This window comes from Canis aureus, chromosome 2, assembly GCF_053574225.1.
Source record: "Canis aureus isolate CA01 chromosome 2, VMU_Caureus_v.1.0, whole genome shotgun sequence".
NCBI lineage: Eukaryota > Metazoa > Chordata > Mammalia > Carnivora > Canidae > Canis > Canis aureus.
In genome coordinates this window covers 78,643,982-78,668,007 of record NC_135612.1, presented here as the reverse complement: position 1 = coordinate 78,668,007, position 24,026 = coordinate 78,643,982, and the positions used below count along the sequence as shown (strand labels likewise).

Genomic DNA, 24,026 nt, shown 5'->3' with positions numbered 1-24,026 from the left:
CTGAGAAACATTTTACTTTCCCTAATTATCAATTTTACCCTGGCAACCATCTACTAAAACTACAAATAAAAAAGAGCATGATTTGTTTCTCCTACAGTTGGCTGAATATAGTTACATTAAAAATAAAGTGTTATTGACATTAACTTCAGAAGATAAAGATCCAAAGCAGAGATTTAACCAGAAAGTGATTAAATTCTGTGGATATAGATGATGGGTCCTGTGTCTGAAAGATTTTTATATTGACTCTTGTTATGGACCTTGTTCTAAAAGCTCCCTAAATAAATCACTAGAAGTAATCTAAGGCAATGGGTAATGGAGATGCTACTTTTGCCGCTCAAGGGTAAAATATTTGTTTAAGAAATAGGTGTGCTAGACTTCCCTGAGACTCTTTTTCCATAATTAATGAGTTGATTAATTATATGTGTACCATGAACGATGGTGTCTGGATAATGATTACTGACCCATATGCAGCTCCCAAACCACAGCGAACTTCAAAAATTCAATTACAAGGTCCAGATGCTGTATATTGCATATGTAAACTGTTTTGGGAAGGAAGATTGCATATTAATAACGTCGTCTATGTGGGTTATCTCTGCAGCCTAGTGACTATTCTGCAAAAAAAAAAAACTTCTTGGAAAAAGCAAAAGGTATACAGAAACTGAACTGTTTCAAGTTTATTTCAGTCTTTAGATACATTAAAGCTTCAGTCACATAATCATTAGTATTTTATTTTGATTATTAAAATCTCTTAGATACTTTTGTTGGAGATTTCTGATTTAACACATTACAGTGATTAAAAAAAACAAAACAAAACATGCATTCTTGACATCTTAAAAGTATTATGTCATTTTTATGTGCCCAAAATGACTTCCTTCTGATTCTAGAGTCCAGAACAGTAACTGGTATTTCTTAGAAAAATGCAAAAGCCAACAATTTATTTAAAAACGAACAAAAGCAAAAACATTCATATCCAGTAATTGACATGTATACAAATTAATTTATTAAACATTGAAATTTAGTAAGTTTTATTATTCATAATTGTTCATTCAATTTAACCATTTACCTATCACATTTATGGAGTATCTAGTAAGTTCAGGGTCGGCATTAAGTATCTCACATACGAAGTAAAGCAGCATGCCCTCCTTGCACTCAAGGAGACAGTTCTACAAATGATACGGTTAGTGAAGGGTCACAGCAGAGCTGGTAAAAGGTGCCCTATCCATAGAGATTTTGGTCAAGTTATATTGAGACAATCTTGGAAATATGATCCCTGCCAGATGATTTTCATGTGATAATCTCTTGAACATATTTTGAAATAAACCTCCCCAAAGAATGGAGAAATACCTGAACTCTGATGTAGACTCAGCCACCATTGGTTGCAGAGAGAGAAATATACACATTAGGGGAAACTATCAAAAACAAGTTCACCTCTCCTTTTCTACCCATTTTCTTTTCTACACTTCAGCTCACATCTTATTTTCTTCCTTTCTAAGGTTCTTTATTGTCAGTCAAGGGTATAAGATAGGATTCCATCCTAGACCAAATGAATCAGGGCCTCTAGGTAAAGCAAAGATCTAAGATATATTTTTTTATCTTCTACTTTTCTTTTGCTCTCTTACTTTTATTAATCTCAGTGGGAGAAGCACTGTCTTAGAAATGAACCTGTATCTAAATTTTCACAGTGACATGACCTTAGTCAAATCAGTTAAACTTTTTGAGTTTGGGCTTGTTTTTCATCTCTATAATGGGATTTTCATTAAAGATTCTCTAAAGGTTTTCCAGCTCTAATATCTTATTGTTGATTTTAATTTTATTTCAGCTTTATTCATGTCCATTCTGATGTAAGTTCCTTTAATGGGAATCCTTTTAAGCAAAACCTTAAGTTCTTTTTTTTTATTTTTGATAATTTATTTTTTACATTTATTGTCCTTCTCTAAAAGTTTATTTTCTCTTCTTTACTGCCTGTTCTCCCTCAGTCTTGAAATCCGCTCAGATTGAAAGATATACCAAAGCCCATTGCTTTTTCTCTTTCCTAAATGCATTTGAATTTTTTTCTATAGAAGTCCAGAAAAAAACTGAAAAATCATAAAATATTTTGTGATCATTATTTTACATTCTGTTTCTAGTTTGTGACTACTTTTCATTCCATGGAGAAGATATTTTAAAGATGCCCACCTTTGTAAAAAAAGAGGATAGAAATTTAATGAGAAGAATGAGAAAATGAAAATGCAGTGACCAGAGAAACTAAGGGTTATTCAGCAGATAAGGAAAGATTCTTTTAACACTTGGGGACAGAGTCAAGGGAGTTGCAGAATCTCTTTTTTACACACAGAATGGCAAGAACTCTTGACAGGATGAAGAAATACAGGCAATAGATAAGAGAATAAGATACCTTATTTGAGGTAAAACAGAATTTCAATTTAGATGAATATAAAAATTAAAATGATGCTAATTAATTTGGTATATTTCTAGGAGCCTTTCAGATCAGAAAAATATATATATAAATCAATTCCCCAAGAGTAAGGCATAAATATACACAATTTGTCTCATTCGATGAGGTGATGATCCTAAAAACATCTGCCTTCCAGAATACCCTTGTCTGAAAGAATACTGGCCTCCAAACGTCCTTAGGCTGATTTAATACCATGAAGCAAATGGACTTTGCTTGTATAAATATTTTTTTTAGAAATCCAAAGAAAATAAGCAATCTCATTGATCAATAACTAAATCTATTCGTAACCAAAAATTATCACAACCTCGGCAGCAAGCACTTTCCAGGAATAAGTTGCGGTTTGTCCATGGTGTGTAAATGACTCTTCCAAATCTGCTTTAACAGATGTCATATTTTTTTTCCCTCCTTCTCCATCTGTCACTGACTCAAACTCTCCTTACTCCATTTCTCAGGAACAGCTTTCATCTGTTCTTATTTTCCTTAAATATGTGGTAGTCTTTGTTCATCTACTCAATTTTCCTAAAATATGTTTTTTCCTAATGAATTTTACCTAAGTTGACATTAAGAGTCCTGGTGAAATTAATGAGGACCTTACATACAAACCCTTTGTAATGTTGTGAAATGTGATCATATTTACAAGTTATAAATGTATTTGGTCACCATGAAGCATGTGTAAATTATGCTTTTGTCATCCAAGGGGCACACCAGGATGATAACCAAAAAAAAAAAAAAAAAAGGAAAATTTTTCTGATATACGATCCAGAATACAATTAAGTCTTTTAACTCATGCATATAACAATCACTTTATCTCCATCAGGTGCTGATTTTCTCTGTTACAAAATGAATTACCTTCTTTCAATTATTTTCCAAGAAGCATTCTATTTTTGGCATTCAATATTGATTTTCTTAAACAAAAATTCATGAAGGTACATCCTAGGCTTGCTTAAGATTTTAAATCTACTTATGATTTTTGAGCAGGAGCAATTAATCTTGGCTAGCTTTGAGAGAAAACTGGAATTGACTGTAACATTGTTTTTAAACAATTGGTAAAAACTAAGTTATTATACAAACACAAATATGCATATGCATATGTATGTATGGATTTTTCTTTTCTTCTTTATAATGAGAGCAATAGGACTTTACAGTGAGATAAACTCATATTATGAGAATAATGGAAATAAGTTTATATAATATGTAAATTACAGAATATGAATGTATAGCTTGTTATAAGTGCATAATTAAATGTGTTTCATGTGATGAGTAATTATTTGTGTAATAAATATGCCTCCCAAAATCCTCCATAGAAAATTATTTTTTCCTAAATGTGCTACTACAGTGTTTTTTTCACTGAAGCACTGCTGCTATTTGTTGTGTTGCTTGTTTACTTCTATATATTTTATTTAAGTAAAGTGTGTGTGACCATAGGGACAACATCTATCTTTTCTACCATTTTATCTCCAACGCCTACTATCCTTCATGAACATAGTAGTAGCTTCATACCTATGGAAATGAATGAGCAAGAGGTGTGTGTGGCCACGGTAGGTCTTTGCACAGGCATGTTCAATCTCGACACCAGCAACCTGGCTCATATTTGCTATGTTTTTTTCTTGCAGTAGGGTAGGTGTTTCAGGAATATCCTATCATTAAAAGTTTAATTTATCTACCCTACTACATCACTTGGACACGTGAACACCATTGACTGTCATGTTCAGGGAAAGGTAGAGAAAAGATTGATCTCTTTTTCCTTAGGAAGTCATTCATGCACTAGTTAGAGCAGTTGCAGATGGCATCATAACTTCTAGGAAATATCCATTTTGCTTTTGTGAAGTAATTCTATTTTTTGTGTAGTGACTCTTGAGGGTCTTACTGCCTCTCACACCACTCATTAGCCCCTTTCTAATTTTGTAATCTCTAAGTCTTTGAAATTTGTCAACACTTAAGGGCATTAGATCATTTCCTTATACTTCACACTTGATCTGCTTCATTTTATACTATTTGTCCTAAACCTTCATGACTACCTGATCAGACACATTGTATTGGATCCTCTACAGTGGCATAATTTGGGCTTTGACAGATTTTAACTTTAAACTGGCTAATAAGAATATTTTGACAAGGGATGCCTGGGTGGCACAGTTGGTTGAGTCTCTGACTTGGTCTCAGCTCAGATCATGATCTCTGGGTTGTGAGATCAAGCCCTGCAGTGAGTTCCACGTAGGGGTCCTCAGTGTGGAGTCTGCTTGAGTTTCTCTCTCTCTCTGCCCTGCCTCTCACTCTCCCTTTCTCTGTCTGAAATAAATAAATATTAAAACTAAGAGTATTTAGACAAAATTTTAAGACTTATCTTTAATACATGTATATCATTGGGTCTTATACACTGCAAGATTATTGTTTTATTTCATCATTTTGAGAGTAAGTTAATTAGTTTTAACTACTTGAATATAAAGTGAAATGTTTTTTTTTTTTTCTTTAGTATTGTTATTCTCTATCAGGTGAATTAAGTAAAGTATTTTCTGTTGAAAATAAAAATTATAAACCTGCTATCCATACAATTACTATTGTATTTGTGGGGTATTTATGCTTGAAAGTGCTTGAGGTATATTGGGAGATAAATATAAAACCTCACTTAAGAAACATTTTGGGTTTAATAAATAAATTCCCTTTTTCAAAAAAAAAAGAAACATTTTGGGTCAGAAATTATTCCCAGTAGAAAAATTAAACAGTTTATGTTGTGAGCATTTCTAATAAAATTATTTTTATGAGTAAAAGATTCAGAAGAAATGTACTAGTCACCTGATTTCCGTATTTCCACCAAAATAAAGGAGGTTATACTTAATGAAGTTATACCTGGTTTTTACTGAGAGTGATGTAGTGTTGAGAACTGATTATTTACTCAGAAAGCTTTTTGTCTGTGGCTTCTATTCAGTTAGTCTTGAGATCTCTAAAGGTGGTGGCTGCACCTGTATCCCCCATATAGTAGCATATCCCAATAGTTGTTCATTGGAGGCATATTGTCTTAAATGAGAGCCATTGGACAAGAACACCGATCAAATGAAAGGGTTGGTAGTTTTAGAAATAGAAAGGTAGAACTAAAGGAATTATGTTTACTGAGCAATGTTATACAGCATCATTTGTAGTATAAATTTAATAAACACTTAATGTTTAGTAGAAATCATATATTCTCTTACAGTTATTTTGAAGATAAAGCCATTTTTTATTTACTCAGATTCCATAGCATTCCATTTACATAAAATATTTTATTTATAAATGTTTCTTTATAACTCACCATATTTTATCCCTTATATTTTACTTTGATTTTTATGTGGCGACTTGAATGAAGTCACCAGATTTTTGGCACTTTTTTCGACTTCCTCCTAATCAGTTTACCTGCCTAAGCAGTCACTTCACAAACATTGATTGAACTAAGTAGATATGTTATAGTGTTTAATAAAAATTTTTTTTAAAAGATTTAGTTATATATTTTAGAGAAAGAGAGAACACGAGCAGGAGGGGCAGAGGGACAGGGAGAGAGAATCTCAAGCAGACTCCCCACTGAGCACAGAGCACAGGACCCCACAATTGTGACCCTGAGATCACTACCTGAACAGAAGCCAGAAGTCAGACACTTAACGGACTGCACCACCCAGGTGCCCCAATTCAAGTTTTAAAATGCTTCATGTACAATCACGTTTCTTTATCTGTTACCTGATACAGAACTAAGAGTTAGAAATTTTCCACTATTTCAGCAGGACATTAGTCGATAATTTGAATCTAACAGAAAATTCTTAAAGAAAGTACTATGTATTTATCTCAGAAAAATAACTATGGAATTGGATGCATTATGAAATGTTTTAATCCTGTAGCCTATATTTTATTTTCTTTCTCTTTTCTTACATTTGTACAGGTAGTAGACAGTGAATACAAGACAAATTTAAGAAACCTTTCTTAGGGATGCCTGGGTGGCTCAGCGGTTAAGCATCTGCCTTTGGCTCAGGGCATGATCCTGGAGCCCCGGAATTGAGTCCCACATTGGGATCCCTGCATGGAGCCTGCTTCTCCCTCTCCCTATGTCTCTGCCTCCCTCTCTCTCTGTGTCTTTCATGAATAAATGAATAAAATATTTTTTAAAAAAGAACACCTTTTCCTAAACTTTTACTTATGTCAAAATAATGGGTATGAATCTATTCCAAATGTGCATTCAGGTTTGTCTCATTTCTGGGAGACTGCGTCATCTTGAGGGCACTCCAGTTATTTTTGTTTTCCACCTATATCTTAGGTCAGTTATCTTCCTTATCACTTGGTTTGTTCTTAGGCTCTAGTCAGTTATTATTCATGTGGTGTTATACTTGATCATTTAACTTCTTCTGTGTCTCAGTTTCCTGAAAAATAAAAATTAAATAAAAAATACTAAAGTGCTAGTCCAAGTCCATGTGTTCCATGTATTCACGATTTTATGCACTCAACATGACTTTGTATTTTCATTTTCTTTCAGAGTAGTAGATCTGATCTCACATTTATATGTAAAGTGAGAAATAGAACAAAAGATTCAATTGATTGTAGTTACCATAATTAATGGAATTGTCAAAGTATTTTTTCCAGAAAGTTAAAAATATGACTTTCCTAGGAACATGATATAAGCATTTAAAGATTGCTTTCAACTCATTAATTAATGAAAGAATCAGAAGGTAAAACTGGTTTGAAAAACATTTTGTAGAACTGCATTGAAAGATATTTTAGGGGAAAAATATAAAAGATTAAAGGGGTAAAATACAAAACCTATTAATATCTTACATAATAATAAACTAATCTTTGGGGTTTTCTTTTCTACTGAGAGAAATCTACAAGTTCACATAAGCTTGACATTGCGAAATTTATATGGGTTATCATTTCTTGTGGGTGTGTATATAAAGTAATATTCCAGGACAATTAAAGTTCCTTCTATAATGTCTTAGCATCTTCTTAACTTTTTTTTTTTTTAACAATTTAACAAAATTAACAAATTCTTAAATTAGCCCTAGTAAAAATATAATGTCTGCTTTTTCCCCAAGTGTCTATTTGGAATAGATCTTAACTACTTTATCAAAAAGAAAATAACTTCATGGTTGTCTCTCAGGGTTGTGAATGACAGATCTGAATCTCAAAATCAAAAGGGAAAAACAGAAACACCTGAATGAAAGAATACATCATGAAGACAGGAAGTTTAGAGCAGTGGAGTAGAGACTTTTATTTTCTTCTTCTTCTTCTTTCCTTCCTCCTCTTCTCCTTCTTCAAGATTCTATTTATTTATTTATTTATTTATTTATTTATTTATTTATTTATTAGAAACAGAGAGTGAAGGCCAGTGGGGAGAAGGGGTAAAGGGAGAAGGAGAGAGAAAATCTCAAGCAGACTCCTTGCTCAACACAGAGCATGATGCAGGGCTCTATCTCACGACACTGAGATCATGACCTGAGCTGAAATCAAGAGTCTGATGTCTAACCGACTGAGCTACTCAGGTGCCCCAAACTTTTTCTTTCTTACCTTCTAGGTTCTTTAATTTTTTTAAAGATTTTATGTCTTTATTCATGAGAGACACAGAGAGAAAGACAGAGACATTGGTAGAGGAAGAAACAGGCTCCCCATGGGAACCTGATGTGGGACTCGATTCTGGGATACTGGGAACATAACCTGAGCCAACGGCAGACGCTCAACCACTGAACCACCCAGGTGCCCTAAGATAGATTAACAAAGAGGAAAAAAAATTGTATGTACAGGGGCCCAAAAAACATCAGGCTCAAAGAAGGAACCAATATAGGCAGCTTGTTTACATTTTAGAGACTGAATAATTTTATGAGGAATTGACAAGACAAAAATGTGCAGATTTGGGGTCATAAATTAGTGAGGAACTCATAAGGCTTGTTTATGTCACCTTCTCATCCCTGCTTTCAAGGGGACAAAGGAGTGTCAGAGTATCCTTGTATCTGCTGTTTCTTAAATAGTTTTAATTCAAAATAACCAATAAGCCAAAGTGGCATATTTTGGGGTGGCATTTTTTGCTTCCCTTCAGAAACATCTCTGTGAAGGAATGTTGGATAAGCAATTGGTCAGTACAATATATAAACATTGGGAAATACATAATAATAGATCTATATAAGGAGTTTTGATTAAAAAACAAACAAACAAACAAACAAACAAACATTTCTTTACCGAAGACTTGAGGATAAGAGGTATGTGCAGATGAACACTACCTCACGCTGGAATAATTTTAATCTCACCATTCCAGTAAAATGTAGCGACTGGCTTCCCAGAGCATAGTTAATTAAGGTCAAAACTAGGCTGCTGCAAAGTACAGCATTCCACCCTTGGAAGGCAGTGTGTAAATGTGGTCCTACTAAATGCCTGTGTTAATAAATATATTTAAATGCATCTACATATTTAAGGATATATTATCCTATTTATTAATTATTTCAAGGCCTGAGAACTTGTGCAACTAAACGTTAGAACATAGTATTTCTTCTGTATTACTAAATCTAGAAAGAAAAGAATATAAAAATTATGAAAAAGTGAAATAAGATATTTATGATAAAAAGGAAAAGGAGGTATTATATCAAATTTGAGGTATTTTGGGACCAGTATGTCATACCTAGTTAAGTTGGATGCCCTGTTATGCTTCATTGCCCACATGTTACCATAATTAGAGGTGACAGTGTGGAACATTTTAAGTCTTAAAAAACTTAAATCAAAGTAAATTCTTTACAATATCAAGCAGGGAATTCTAAGTCAAGTGATTCCTGTTTTCAAATACAAGTGAAAAACATCCTAAGAGTACATTGGAAAAGGGAAAGCTCCCATCCAAACATTGTGCTATTGGGGTAGTTTAATTATGTCCGAAATTTATAGGTAGAACAGTATTGATTATTTCAATGTTTAAAACATACAAGCAAGTTCAAGAAATAATTTTAAACATAACAGGCTTATGTAAGTCCTGTTACATGATCTGACTTGGAAGTGGTAAACTATAGATTTCATTGCAATGTTGATGCTCCATCCTTCCCCCTAAGGCTTTCTTTGCAATTTTGCTTGCTTGAGAATTTTCACCATATATAGGTAAGTAAGCATTTAGAGGATTTTCACTTCGGATAATTCATTTTTATAGTCAGACTCAGTATGTGTGCAAAGATTGACTATCTAGTCTGACATTATCAGAAGGGAAGAAATGTTTTTATTAGCCAGAGGCTAAGCTTCATAAAATCTTTGTTTCAAATACATTGTGAGTCACTATGTATTTCCCAACTACATTTAACATAAACTATTCTACTTTTTGGTGACATATTCAGTGTAAAAAAAGTGTCTTCTATACCATAGATCCAAATAAAGATTAGTATGTATCAGAGCAGAAAATTAATGTTTAGATCATTTGTTAGAATATTTTCTAGTGGCAAGGCTGTTTCTATGTCCAGACTGATTTCACGTGTTAAAAAATAAAATACTACACCTTTCTCCTGAAGGGTAGTTTTAAAAATAAATTTGTCCTACTGATGCCATTAGTTGAAATATTAACTATCAGGTGTTAAAAGTGATATCTAGAAGAACTACAATGTTAGAACTAGAAGAGATTTTTAAAAGCCTTGGGTCCACTCTGTCATCTTATTAATTTATTTTGTATTGGAATGAACCCACACTGAAGCAGGGGCAAGTAAAGAACATTTCCTAAATTAAAAATTGAAAAGATAGATATGGGAATCTCCACGAGGTAGATAGATCAGAATAAATTTGTTATTCAGATCATTAATTTTAATAAATAGGCTTATGATATTTAAAGAGTAATTATTAAAAAGAATCAGTAAACTTTGCTCCCCCCATGCTCTCTTCTGGTGACTTTTGATTTTTTCCATACTTTCTTTTAGATGCTTTTCATCTTTATCTGATACTCTTTCCATAATATCTCATGTTCTCAAATATGTTATTAATTATATTTCATCTGTGGTAATATATATCTCAAAACATTTAGTTACCTAAGATTATATAATTGTAACTAGTAGGCTAGGGCAGTAGTATCAGTATCTTGATTCCTAGTCTCCAAGTTCTTCCCTCAGACAATATTGAGCATTTTATTAAAAATTGGAGAGAGTAACAGAATAAAGAACTGACTTGTAGGTCACACTCAGGGCTACATATAACAGTATCACAGTTGGAGAGTGTTGGAAAGAAACTTCTGCTTATAGAAACTAATTGGCCCCATGGAAGCATTTGGCCCTCATGTTTAAGAGTAGTTGTCCTATATGGCAAGATTCCTCAGTGATTATCTTATTTTGAGAATAACTGACTTCATTAATTCATTAATTTGCTTATATTTATTGAGCTGTTTTTTTTTTTTTACTACTCTGAACTTGTATTACATATAAAATATTGGTAATTTATTTTTTAAAAAATCTAAATAGATTGCAACAGATGACTGGGAATCCATATGATATTTAAGAGTAACAGGGTAGTTCCTAGCTAAAGAAGGATCTAAAATATTAGAAATAAATTTAATAAAGTTCTCTGTCTTTCCAAAAGTATGTGGACTTGGGAAGAAAAGCTTAATTGAGCCAAATAGACCTATAATAAAGACAAAATGGTGATTTTAGAATTTCTTTTTCCTCGATTTTTCTAGTCATCTTTTGCATGCATCCCTAGCTTTAGTCCATTACTTGCAGTGTGCAGCTCTAGTCATCTCTTCCTAGTTACACTATCCAAACATACTTATTCACGTGTTTTTATTAACTTGCTATTTATTATCCAAGGTCATTGCCTTATAAAAAAGGCTTCCTGGGGATCCCTGGGTGGCTCAGCGGTTTAGCGCCTGCCTTTGGCCCAGGGCACGATCCTGGAGTCCTGGAATCGAGTCCTGCATCAGGCTCCTGGCATGGAGCCTGCTTCTCCCTCCTCCTGTGTCTCTGCCTCTCTCTCTCTCTATGTCTATCATAAATAATAAATAAATAAATATTTTGAAAAGGCTTCCTAAATTAGTGCCATGATCTACTTCTTTTTATCTTAGCTGAGTGTACTTTCCACTTATTCCCACATGCAAGACAATAGGCAACCTTCCCCTGAAGCTAAAATGTCTTATTAGATCATAAGCAAAAGAGCCAGGGGAAAAATAGATAAACTTTTGATATTGAGAAAATGGGGTTCACTAAATGTATAAAATTCTATACATGAAATGTAAATTCGAGATAGGAATCCAGATTCTAACAAATATGTGCTATGTGATCTTAAATATAAAGATATTCCTGGAGACTTAATCATATCTTAAATTGTAGAGAAATAATAATATGAATGACAAAGTAGTTATTTTGTCCACTAAGATAATGTATAAAAAGTATTTAGCACAGTGTTTAATATATAATAAATATTCAATGAATATTATTCTCAACACTAAGTAATATTTTACTTTATCGGTATACTATATTTTTGGAAAGTATCATGCAGTAAATGTTCAATATCTCTTTTCCTAACTTTCTTGTGGGGGATAACATATTTGTAAGTCTCAGCCAATAAGGTTTGGATGACTTGGTCAATCCTCAAATTTCAGAAGTTGGTTCACAACCTATATCTGACCAATGTATTCCACACATCTGGTTGTGACTAACTGGCCCAAATACAGACATGTAGCCCAACCCAAACATGATTTTAGTTCTGTGTCCTAGATGAGAGAAATAAATTGCTCACAAGATTAGTTTACTTTATGTTCCTAAAACTAGTAATGATTCACTGTGTATTCTGGAGCTGCTTCATATCAGCTTATAATATTCAACTATTAAACTTTTAGGAGTTTTGTAATGTGATTATTGAAAAATCAACTATTAAGAGTATGTTATTTATAATTAAGTAAATTATATTTTATAAAGTTAATTTCTCAGAGCAACACTTCCTAATTATTATACTACCTTTTCCTGTTATCTATGCTACTAAAATTATTTATGTCATTTGCATTGGTATAGTGATACTTTATAATGTGCATAATGTAAACAAATGTGTATTTCTTTCCAACTTCATGTTTAGAACCTCAGGTTGTAGCTTGTAATTCTGTCATGAAGAAGGTATTCACATCATAGAGATAGGAAAATACTGTAAATCAGGGTTTGATTTATTATTTTATAACATCTAGAGTTAATAAAATAATGATGGATATGTTACTAATGCAAATTATACTCAAAATTGTGTTTTTAACCATTACATTGTGAAAAGCCCCAACATATTATAGAAATGTTTTTCTATAACATTCAATATTCAAAAATTATCATCATAAGATTCAGTGGAGGGCTGTTCTTGTCATTGATGAATGATTAAAAGTCCAAAATAGTTCTTTTAAAATTTTACTTTCACCTTACACATTCACATAATTTTTTTAAAGATTTTATTTATTTATTCATGAGAGACACACAGAGAGAGACAGAGACACAGGCAGAGAGAGGAGCAGGCTCTATGCAGGGAGCCCGATGCGGGACTCCGTCCCAGGACCCTAGGATCACACCCTGAGCTGACAGCAGACACGCAACCGCTGAGCCACCCAGGCATCCCCACATTCACATAAATTAAAATAGCAACCAAAGATTTATATTGGGACTATACTAATTGATTAACTGCAACCAACTAGCTATGGATTTATGGGTTTAGCAAAAATTAACAAAAATTCTCTCTGGAAATAAATTGACTATATAGAATTTACAATAACAACATATTTTGTCATTTGTCAGTTGTATGCTATGTATCTTTACATTAGTAAACCATAATAAATTTATATAGCACATATTGCCACTGTTTTCTTTTTTTGAGAGCTAGTTGTTAAATATTTCCCAGCACACAGAGTTATACACTAATCATTAAGTTATTTTAGTAGGATTTCTAACATGTTTCTGAAAGAGTCAGTTAGTTGTACCTGGTAATAGGTATTGCAAGTGATAGATTCTAGCATGTGGAATTAGATTAATTAATTGAAGTGGGATCTAAGACAGAACATCGTCTCTTATTTTCAATTAAGAAGTTGACATTACCTATGAAATAAAAAAGCTTATTAAACAGTTACCTACTAATGTTTAGATATCAGATCTTGTTCTTCCTTATAAAGATGTTCTAATATGTCTATTAGAAAATATCAGACTGTTTGTAAAAGGAAAAAAATATATGCCTGCCAAGAGAGCATATGGAAATCTGATAACCATGTAGCTTAAGGGGTGGGAAAGCTGAATTCTCCATTGTAAACTAAAGATTGCATATAAGGAAAGTCAGAGAGGACACAGATACAACTAAAAACAAAATTGGGATCCGGGGAAATGTGGTCCTCTTCCTCCTTACTAGTTCATTCTGGTAACCTTACACCCATGCCTGACAAGATGACAATTATCCAAACTTTATAGAGCCAGCTTCTGGGAAGCAGTAAGAGGTAAGAAAAGATTAGGTGTACCCGGCTTCTGGCCTTATATTTCACATCTCCCTAGGACAGACGAAAATAAAGTTCATGTAAACAATGGGGAAAAAAGAAATCAAACAGTCAGATCTTCTCATTTCTAAGGTGTTGAATTTTAAGAGAAACCACAAGTCTGGTCAACAAAAGGCTATTATTACTCAACCTCTAAGACCAATTACAGGACTAGAATCAGAAACTTTTTGGTTACTACAGTATGGCAGTTGTCAGGAAGGAAAACTTACCTTTACCTTTTGAAAATATAACAATGAAAACCAAAGACAGGGGGCAAATCTCAGAGCAGACTCAAGGGCTGTTACACTAGCTGACCAAGAAATAAATTTCTCCAACAGGCAAGGAATTCAAGGAGGATATAGTCTGCACTAGGAAAAAGTGATCTTTCAGTGTGACTTTCCCTTCTATTTGACAAATGGAAGACTTCACTTCACATAGCTTATTTTTAATTTTTTAAATTTTGTTAAAAAATTTATTTATTTATTTATTTATTTATTTATTTATTTATTTGAGAGACTAGGGGTAAGGGCAGAGAGGTAGGGAGAAGCAAACTTTTCACTGAGCACTGAGCAGGAAGCCCAACTTAGGGCTGGATCCTAAGACTTTGGGATCATGACCTGAGCTGAAGGCAGACTGCCAGCCAACTGGGCCACCCAAGTGACCTTCAGATAGTTTATTTTTAAGTCTGCCTTTGAATGTTGAACATGCTGAGATTGGTTAAATTTATCATCTAGTTTTAGGTTTTTGAACATGAGTAGCTGTATCTAGAAGAATGGATGAAATTGTGGAAGTTCTGCTCTGGGGATGAAAGTAGAATATATTATAAAAATGTATGTGAAATACTTATATTAATTATACAAGATAATTTTTTAAAGTGTGCTATGGGAATTAGAATATATATGGATTCTGAGCAATGATTGGGATGGTTTCTAGTAGACATTTGCTGTTTATATTTGCCTAGCCTACTGTAATCTATGCATTTTATGATAATCTGATTATTTTCCTTTTAAATCTTCTCCCCTCCTTTTAGTCTATATTGCTCAATAGGAAAATATCCATTCCCTGATTATCCAGGTTAGCACATGACCTCCCAAATATAGTAATTGGTTCAAAGATGAGCAACCAAGCTAAGCTATTGGAATTTATCATCAAGACTTGATTCAAAATGACCAGAAAACATCAATATCTGTAGGAATGAATTGCCATAATTTATTATGGTCTAAATTGTGTCCACCAAGAATTCATATTTTGTAGTCCAAATACACCACATTTGGAGATCAGGCCTTTAAAACAGTTATCAAAGTAAAATGAGATAATATGGGTGAACCCTAACCCAATATGAATGGTGTTCTTATAAGAAGAGAAAATTAGCTTATGGAGCTACAGAAAACCATGTAAGGATATGGCAAGAAGGTGACCACCTGCAAGACAAGGGGACATGTATCAGAAGAAACCAAATCTGCTAATACCCTGATCTTGGACTTCTAGGCTTCAGAACTGTAAGCAAATAAACTTCTGCTGTTGAATCCATTCATTCTGTGGTAATTCTTTATGGCAGTCCAAACAGACTAAGACACCATACTTTCCAACATTTTGAAGAAAGACTACCTGAGAACAGAACCAATCCAGAGGACTTGGTAGGAGGCTGAATGCCCATGGCCCAATATTCTCTCCTTATTCTTTGAGAATCCTGTTGCCAGATGGAGCCTACACCCTTTCTGGGAATTGCTTCTATTTCTTGAAAGACTATTTAGTCCTTCTTCTACTTTCTGGTGTTTTAATATCTCCTGTTGGAAATTCAGATAGAATTCAACTAAAGAAGGGTAAGGCAAACACATTTTCAAAACAGATTTTATTTATTGTCTCAAAGTAAGATGCCCTCTTTTATTATAGAATTAAGTAATCAGTTGATGGAAGATAATAACACACACATACATATATGTACACACTCATGAATACAACTATGTATCATGCATACGCATATCATATATATCACAGAATACTACATGTATACAATTTGCAAGGCAGTCTTTTTTTAGGAAAGTAGATTCTGTTGCACAGAAGATATATTCAATTTGTTTAAAAAATGGCAAATACAGATATGCAGAATGGGAACATTAATTTCTCTGTGTAAGACAGAGAGGATACCTTGAAGTTCTGAAATAGAAGGAGGAAGATATTTGAGATTATATTAGAAGAACACAGAAAATATGAAGGATTAAAGAAGACTGGCAGGAGATTGGTAGCATGAGTTTGGAATACCAATAACAAGAGTCAAAATTTCCAGTAATGGGATAAAGAAGTTTACATGAAGAAGAATCTTTAATATTCAAATCACAGTTGTTTCCGTAACTATGACATCTTTTTTATGCATTCATCTCTCTGATCTTCAGTAAGTTTTACAAGCACAAATGTCTTTACATGTTTATGTATGTATATCTGGGTATGTGTGTAAATTATTACATGTAAGTCAAGTGAGAGACTATACTCAGTTAATGCAGTGAGACACAACATCCAGGAAAAGCTAATAAAATGTAATTAATAAAATTAATTAATTTAGCAAAAGCAACAATCCAGAGACAGAGATAAAAGAAAATCAAGACCCTTAACACTTACAGAAATTTGGGAGAAATTTTTCAATTCCACAAATGTGGAAAATAACATATCAGTTAAGCTTTTTTGACTGGATAGTGGATACATAATTCAGGTCCCAACAGAAACCAACAGTATGCTAAGATTAGGATAATTCAAGGAGAGTTTATTTACAAAAGTGTGGGTATGCTGAAGAGAGGGAGAGATATCACAAAAGATAGTGAAATAACCAGTCACTTCCTAGCAGTCACTTCCTTACTACCACTAGGTCTCAAAATCAGAATTAAAACATCCTGTAGACTCTGTGTTTTGTCCTATCAGTGAGTGAAGGACTCAGCTACTTCCAGGGAAGAAGGAAGGGGAATTAATATCCTGACCTCATGCTTTATCCTTAAGATCTCCTGCTAGAGCTCCCTGGATGAGGACCAATTAGAAGTCAGAGGACCCAGGAGCCTTCTTATCCATAAAGGTCAACATCTGTATAAATCAGACGGGATGGTGAAATGTGGGAGATGGATTTGAAAAGGCAAATCGAAGTGTCTTTCACAATTTAAAAATATTAGCTTCCATATGGATGAATTCTCCAAAAATATAGACAATGGTCTCTCCGAAGTACTTGGGACAATGTCTGGCTTGCAGTAGATGCTAAAAAATATTTGTTCCTTTCCTCTTTACATATTTACAATTTCTTTTTGCTATAAGAATGCATAAATAGAAGCACCAAGACTCCCTCTTTCAGAAGAAAGCTTTACTATTAATATAGTATATTAAAGGAGCTCTGAAGCTGGGGGCTGTGTAGATTGTTATAAGACACAAACTACATTAACATTATTAACAGAAGTGTGCATGTAACTCTTTGTATACTTAAGTTTTTGGTGCTCCCTTTTTTTAAATATATAAATATATCTGTGTGATGGTATTCAATTCAGAGTAAAAAAAAAACAACACTTTATTTTTCAATACTGAGGAGCTTTGTCGAGGAAAATAGCAATGATACATTCCTACAATGTCCTGTGTCATTAATTTCATCTCCTCAAAGGGAAGAGCTCCTCAGAGATCTCAGCTAAAACTCATATATAAATGGCACTGAAAATGAAACAATCAACCTATTAATGCCAAAGTCAAACAGAATCCACTAACAATTGAAAAGAATAATGAATTTAACACAACGATTTCTTTTTTATTTCCTAAAAAAAAATTAAAAATTGATTGAAAATACAAATGCATGGTCTACATAAACCTAAAAGAAAAAAAAAAGAAAATGTAAAAACCTAGTGCATTAAAGAAAAAAATCGATATTGATATTTTGGGGTATGTTTTCTCAAGAAATAAATGAAAAATAATTTTGCGAGACTAATTTACCACAAATGTTAAAAATCCAGCATCATAAAATTGTGTTTAAAGGGAGGGAGGAGAAGATAGAGTATATTGATAGATTTTCCTATATATAATTCTCGGGATGAGAATACTGTGAACAGAATGTCTCCAGCCAGAGCCAGTGTCATCACAAATGTCTGCTTCCCTGAAAACAATATAAATATATTTTATTTAAAATAGTATACTTCAAATGAATGCAACAGCTTCCATTCTTGTTGCCAATTACTTTATAAAAACCAAACCAAAATTTAAAAAAAAAAAAGAAACCCTCAACTATTTAGGTAATGATGTACCATCAACATGCAACTCCCTACACCAAATGTGTGCTTCATCTCTTTCAGATTAACAATAATCATTATTAATTATTCATCTTTAATAGCTGTCATTTAATATTCCAGCAGAGTTTTCCTGGAAAGGTATTAAGGAATCAATAATGCTTTTCAGCACTTGTACTAGAGAAGAAGGACATCATTAAGAAAAAAAGACAGGGTAACGGTGGTAATAATATATTTTTTTAGAGTACAAAAATAAAATGCAAAGGAATAAGTGGATTCATGGTATTTATTATGTGACAAAAGGTACAGCTAAGAAATAAAAGTCTTTTGTTTTGATTTTTAATTTGTCTACTGCATTGCAATCTCCTCTGTGCCTGTAAAATGCTGCGTTAAGGATTTGCACTCCAAGGAAAAAAAATATATTGTACAGAATTTAGATAGATGTCTGTAGGATTTCATGTCTCATTTTAAAAGGGAATGTGCCAGTGATCAATAGAAGTGCATGCCTGAGGTAATCTGATTGCATCAAATGGAGCACCCCAGAGTTGGAACAACATTCACAATCAGCCACCTGTGTATGTCTTGATTCTGGAACAGACTGGTGAGGAAGGTGGTCTGGAAGCATGGTAGGCAGTGAGTAATCCCACCACAATAAATACTTGCAATTAAATACAATATTACTTTTACTATGCTGCATGTATTTGTAAAAAAAAAAAAAAAAAAGAACAGTTATGTCTCAGGTTGTATTGTAAATACTCTACTTTAAATATTTTTGAAAATCAAAATTTTTAAATATATGGAGAACCAGCAACATGTTCACAACATTGTGAACCAGAACATGGTAGGTAGGTGGTATGTGAAATTTCACATTGACTCACAGCTCAGTAAGAATATAAACAAATGTGGAGGAATCAGAAGAGATTGGAGCAGTGAATATAGTGGCAACCTGGGGGTTAGGGAAAGAGATATCAGTAATTCTTGTTTTAATTATCTATGTTTCCAACCCTTATAGCAAATAATTAATCACAGAAGAAATTGGTTATAAAGAAAAGGAGGGAGAGAAAGTGCATGTCTTTTTATTGTTCAGCATTTATTTCTGCCTGATTCATAGAATAAAAATACAGAAAACAGGCTTTCAAAAGGATATTTGGTAAAATATAAGTCTAATGTGCATTAAATATGAAAAGCTAACTTGATCATTAAGATTATGTTTAATCTAAAATGACTTCCATTTAGGGAATTTTTTAGATGGTTCGAGGAATGAATATATATCTGTACATAATTATAACACTAACTATATGAGTCACAGAGGTAAATTCTGCTTAAATAAACCAAAGGAAAAAAAAATCTGATGTTTTGTTTCCTTGCTTTGCAGTTCAGTCCTTTTAGAATTGAACTTTCATAAGCTGAAATAATATGTTTCCACAGACTTTTTAATTAAAAAATAGTTATGCAATTCCAAATTTTAATCACTGATTTGAAAGATTAGTTCTTTTTAGGGAAAACAAATCTTAATTTTCACTCACCATAGTATTTTATTCTTTAAATTGAAGTTCTAGCCTGGTATCCTAGTAGACAATTTTCATTCAAATATCTTCGCATTTGGCAGTATCAATCCTGAAACACTTGAAACTAAGGATTTAAAAAGTTTCAATTATGAATAAACAGTTGTTTTTATTTTTTTAATATCCCATTTTAACATCCAAAACTTACTGCTTTGTGAATTCTTTGCTGGAGACTGAATGCATAATGCATGGCTAAGCTTTCTTTGGACAGGTAATACCTCCTTTTTGATTGATTAAAATAAAGGAATGCAAAGTGTTAGTATAAAGTTAATTGAAATATAAATATTTTAGTTATGTGATAACCATTATAAGATTATTTATATATTAAATTGAAACAATTTCAGTCCACAGATTTTACTGCTCACAGAATTTGTAATTCATTTTGAACCCTATGAAGAATAAAAATATTATGTTTCCAGAAAATCAGATATGTCATTGAGAATTTCGTATAATATGCTGCCTTGAGAAGAGGTAAAAGCACCTGACATTGTTAAACATTGGCAAAGACAGAAATAACAGCTTGTACTAATGCAAATTGGCCAGAGTTTGTTGATATAGATGAACATGGACAGATGGTTTTCAGTAAGCAGTATCATCATTGGTTTCCTATTTAACAGAAATGAAGGACTGTATATTTATGATGGAATACAAGAAATCAAGAGAATGAAGCTGTTCGATTTTCTTCTATCACTTTTCTTCATCAAGTAGAGGAACTATTAGGAGGGTAACTATTGGGTGCTCACATGACACATACTATGGAGGTGGTCCATTCTGACTATTATTTTTCTCATAATCATTGCCCACTATAGTTTTTTCATCCTTACAGTGAAGTGTTTGTTGCTCTTAGTTTTTAAAAGTTGTGAGTCTATATTCTTACTCCAAGACAGAGACAGAGGAAGCAGTTGTGTTATTTGAAGGTTGTGAGTGCAAAATAGGGGAAACACGTGTATGCTAGTATCTTGCTTAGAATTATCTGGGTGGTCCTATAACCAAGGATGGCTTATTCAAGGATAAGAAGTGCTTGGTGGGAACAGAGATCAGTAAGACAGGATGCATGTCCAAAGACAGGAGAAGGAGAAGAAAATATAAAGAGCTGTGGTAGAAACCCAGGAGATATGACCTAAACAAGAGAAGATCGGGGAGAAATGGAATAAGAAGATAACTAGTTCCGGGAAAGTCTCTCTTACCATAAACTGACTTTTTAAGTATTTATTTGCATGAAAACATCAGGTAGGGTTAATAGCAATTGTAATATGAAACTCTTGGTGAATACACAATTAACATTCTCCAGATAATTTTCTTATACCAATTCCAGTTTAAGGTTGTAGTATCAAGACTCCCAGCATGTCTGTTAGAGATCATTGCTGTTCACAAAATTTGAGAAAAACAATAATTCTAGCTTACACTTTCCAATAACTAACTGGTAGTATCTTTCATATAGTTCGGTGAGATCAGTTTCAAGGAATGACATTACCATATAACAAAAAACAAATCACTATTTTAAATGTTATTATTTAATATATTTTAAATACATAATTTGCATATATTTTAAGTACATAATTTTGCAAACATATTATTATTTCATATTACATTTGTATATGCTCAAAGATAATAAACATGCAAATTGAACACCTAGCTGTTGCTTAGACAATAATATAGGTGGCATGTAGATGATACTCTTTCTTCTGAAAGGTAATCACAATAAAATCAATTAATCCTTAATTCAAATGAAATGTGAGGAAGATCATCAGGATGTGATTACATTTCCTTTATAATGACTTCAATCAAGACATAACTACACTGCTGAGTGTTACTGAAATTGCATTAAATTACAATTTACTTAAGGAGATTCAAGAGTCCTTAAATTTTCAAAATATAAATAAAATCTAACTCAATGTCAAAACCCTGATTTTCAACAGAAACTGTTTTCACGGGTTATTAAAAAGATTAGAAATACTACAATTACCCAACTTAAGCTGCTCCAGTTAAATATTTTTCTGAACCAAGAAACCAGTAACATAGCATTTCTTCATGCAACATCCCTACAAGATCATTTTAAATACAGCACATTTATAATTACTTAAATCTTATTCTTGGCATCAATGGACTAGTGAAACTGAAAATTTGAACCATATCCTCGTTTTTCAAGTAACGAACCATCTATTTTTATAGTAGTTACCTTTAAGATTGCTCTATTGTCCATTTCCCTGAACTTTTTCTTCTTCCATTTTTTCTTCTGAAGTCCAAAGTAATCTCATAGATGGCTACATCAACTTTGAGAGCAGACCTAAGGAGGAGGTTTAAAGAGTGATTGGTAGACGATTATCTTGGCTCCTTTTATAAAATAAGAAGACTTAGTTTTTTAAACTATTGCTCCAAATCTTATTCATATTTGCATGTTTTTTTTATACCCTGAACATGAAAACTTATATTTTCTTTGAACTACTTTTTGAGTTCCTTTTGTACCATATCCTATTTATTGTTATATACAGTAAGATAATTGAGGAGTGACTTACAACGCTTACACTTTGATCCTTTCTCACAAAAAGAGTATAATGACAAGGAAGATGAGAAAAAATGCATATGTAACATTAACAAACTGTGTTCAAATCCTGAGTCTACTGCTGACAACTGGTCTTCCCTGGAAGAAGAAGATACATGGTTAATGGCTGTAAATACTGTGTTTTTTCCCCTAAAGTCAGACCAGCTTGTGATTGCTTCAACCCATAGCCTTTGGCTGAAGTAGTTCTGTATGAATTCTGAAGCTAGGTCATAAAAGGCCATATGCATACTTCTTAGAACACTCATTCTTGGATCCTTCACCCACCTACTAGCTCAACTACTTTTATGCTTCCATGCTGTGAAGAAGTCTAAGCTACATGGAGAAACTGTATTCAGATCTTGTTTGTCAACAATTTTGAACTCATACTTTGAATTATCCCAGTTGACACACCAAATAATAAATGAAGACGCCTCCGGGTAATTCTATTACCCAACACTGAACTCATTGCTAGTCACCCAAGGCTTTTCAGAGGCCCCAGAATTTGCAAACTGGTAAAGTCAGTGTCATGTCCAAATCTCTGATCTGCAGACTTGGTGAGGATAAGAACACGGTGGTTGTTTCATGTCACTAAATGTGAAGATTATTTTGCAGCATTAAGATGACAGAAATAATAGCAGGTGAATTTTTTTTTTCCCTCCACAATTTGGCAGAATTCCCTTGTCATGAAGGGAAAAGAAGAGAAAATGTAGCACTAAGCAAACCCGAGTGCCATTTAATAGCTGTGCTCTTTGGCAAGCAATATATAAATTATGGGTGATATTTTCATATTGTTGTCTTTTATGGTAGTTTAAATGAAACAATATAGTTGACACAAACATGCATTAAAAAAAACCCTGAAGTTATATTTTACTTTCCTTTATTAAAAACATTTCACTCTGCTTTATTAAAGGAGTAGCATGTTGCCTTGAGAGAAGGTCAAACTATATAAATTAGAAAGAAATTATTTCTGTTTATGGGAATTAAGGGAAATATCATTGAGCAGGAGGTATTTGTAATGCAGTAATAGACATAATAAAAATTTCAGTTCAGTTTAACATATAATATGGCTGTATGATAGGAAGGATATATACTTTGAGATACAACAGTGAATAGAAGAGCTGCTTTTCCAGTCCTCATAGAATTTGCAGTCTAGCAGGTTGATGGAAACTAAAACTTTTAGCATAATGAGTATAAAGTAAAGAGAAGTCCACATGGCTATGGGAATATATAACAACAAAATTTACCCTTGTCTGAGATCACAGAAGGCCTCCTTGAAAAATTAATAATTAAGATAATTTGAAAGATGAATAGATGATAGTTAATAAATATTATAAAAGTATTCTAAGGAAAAGAAACAGCATAACTAAAAGCCCTGAGGAGATGGAATACAGATTTCTCGAGAAATCTAAAGGGAACTAGTGTATCTAGGTCATATAGACCAAAAAGGCCTTGTCACTAGGGAGGGAGGCAGGGACTCTATGATAAAGAACATTAAATATAATTTTAAGGATTTGGGAATTTCACTTAGGGACAGGGAAAGATCATAGGAAAGGTGGTGAGCAAGCAAATGACTTGAAAATTTTGTTTTATAATCTTTACAATCATGACCCTTATTACTCTCCAGAGTAGAAATCTTAGAGATTATCATACATTTTTTTTTTTTTTTTTTTTTTACCCTTCTGATGCTCTTCATGCTCCTTTGTTCAAAATGTTTGGGCAAAATCCTTTTACAGTTATATAATAGACATAGGATATTGGTTTCATGATTTGTACTCTCATGGCA

The 24,026-nt window shown here is 33.0% G+C and overlaps 1 long non-coding RNA gene across 6 annotated transcripts in view; it reads right to left on the bottom strand.

Moving 5' to 3' along the window:
* LOC144302627 (uncharacterized) overlaps window positions 1-22,446 on the bottom strand; it is a 61,491-nt gene extending 39,045 nt beyond the window's left edge. For 2 of the 6 annotated variants that reach the window (XR_013369580.1, XR_013369570.1), the window contains exons 1-3: window positions 22,218-22,446; window positions 21,881-21,988; window positions 19,663-19,768 (exon numbers count right to left, since the gene is read on the bottom strand). This is a non-coding gene — a long non-coding RNA (uncharacterized LOC144302627). The other 4 variants (XR_013369578.1, XR_013369587.1, XR_013369573.1 and 1 more) reach the window with 4 other exon arrangements.
* Window positions 22,447-24,026: the final 1,580 nt, after the last annotated feature.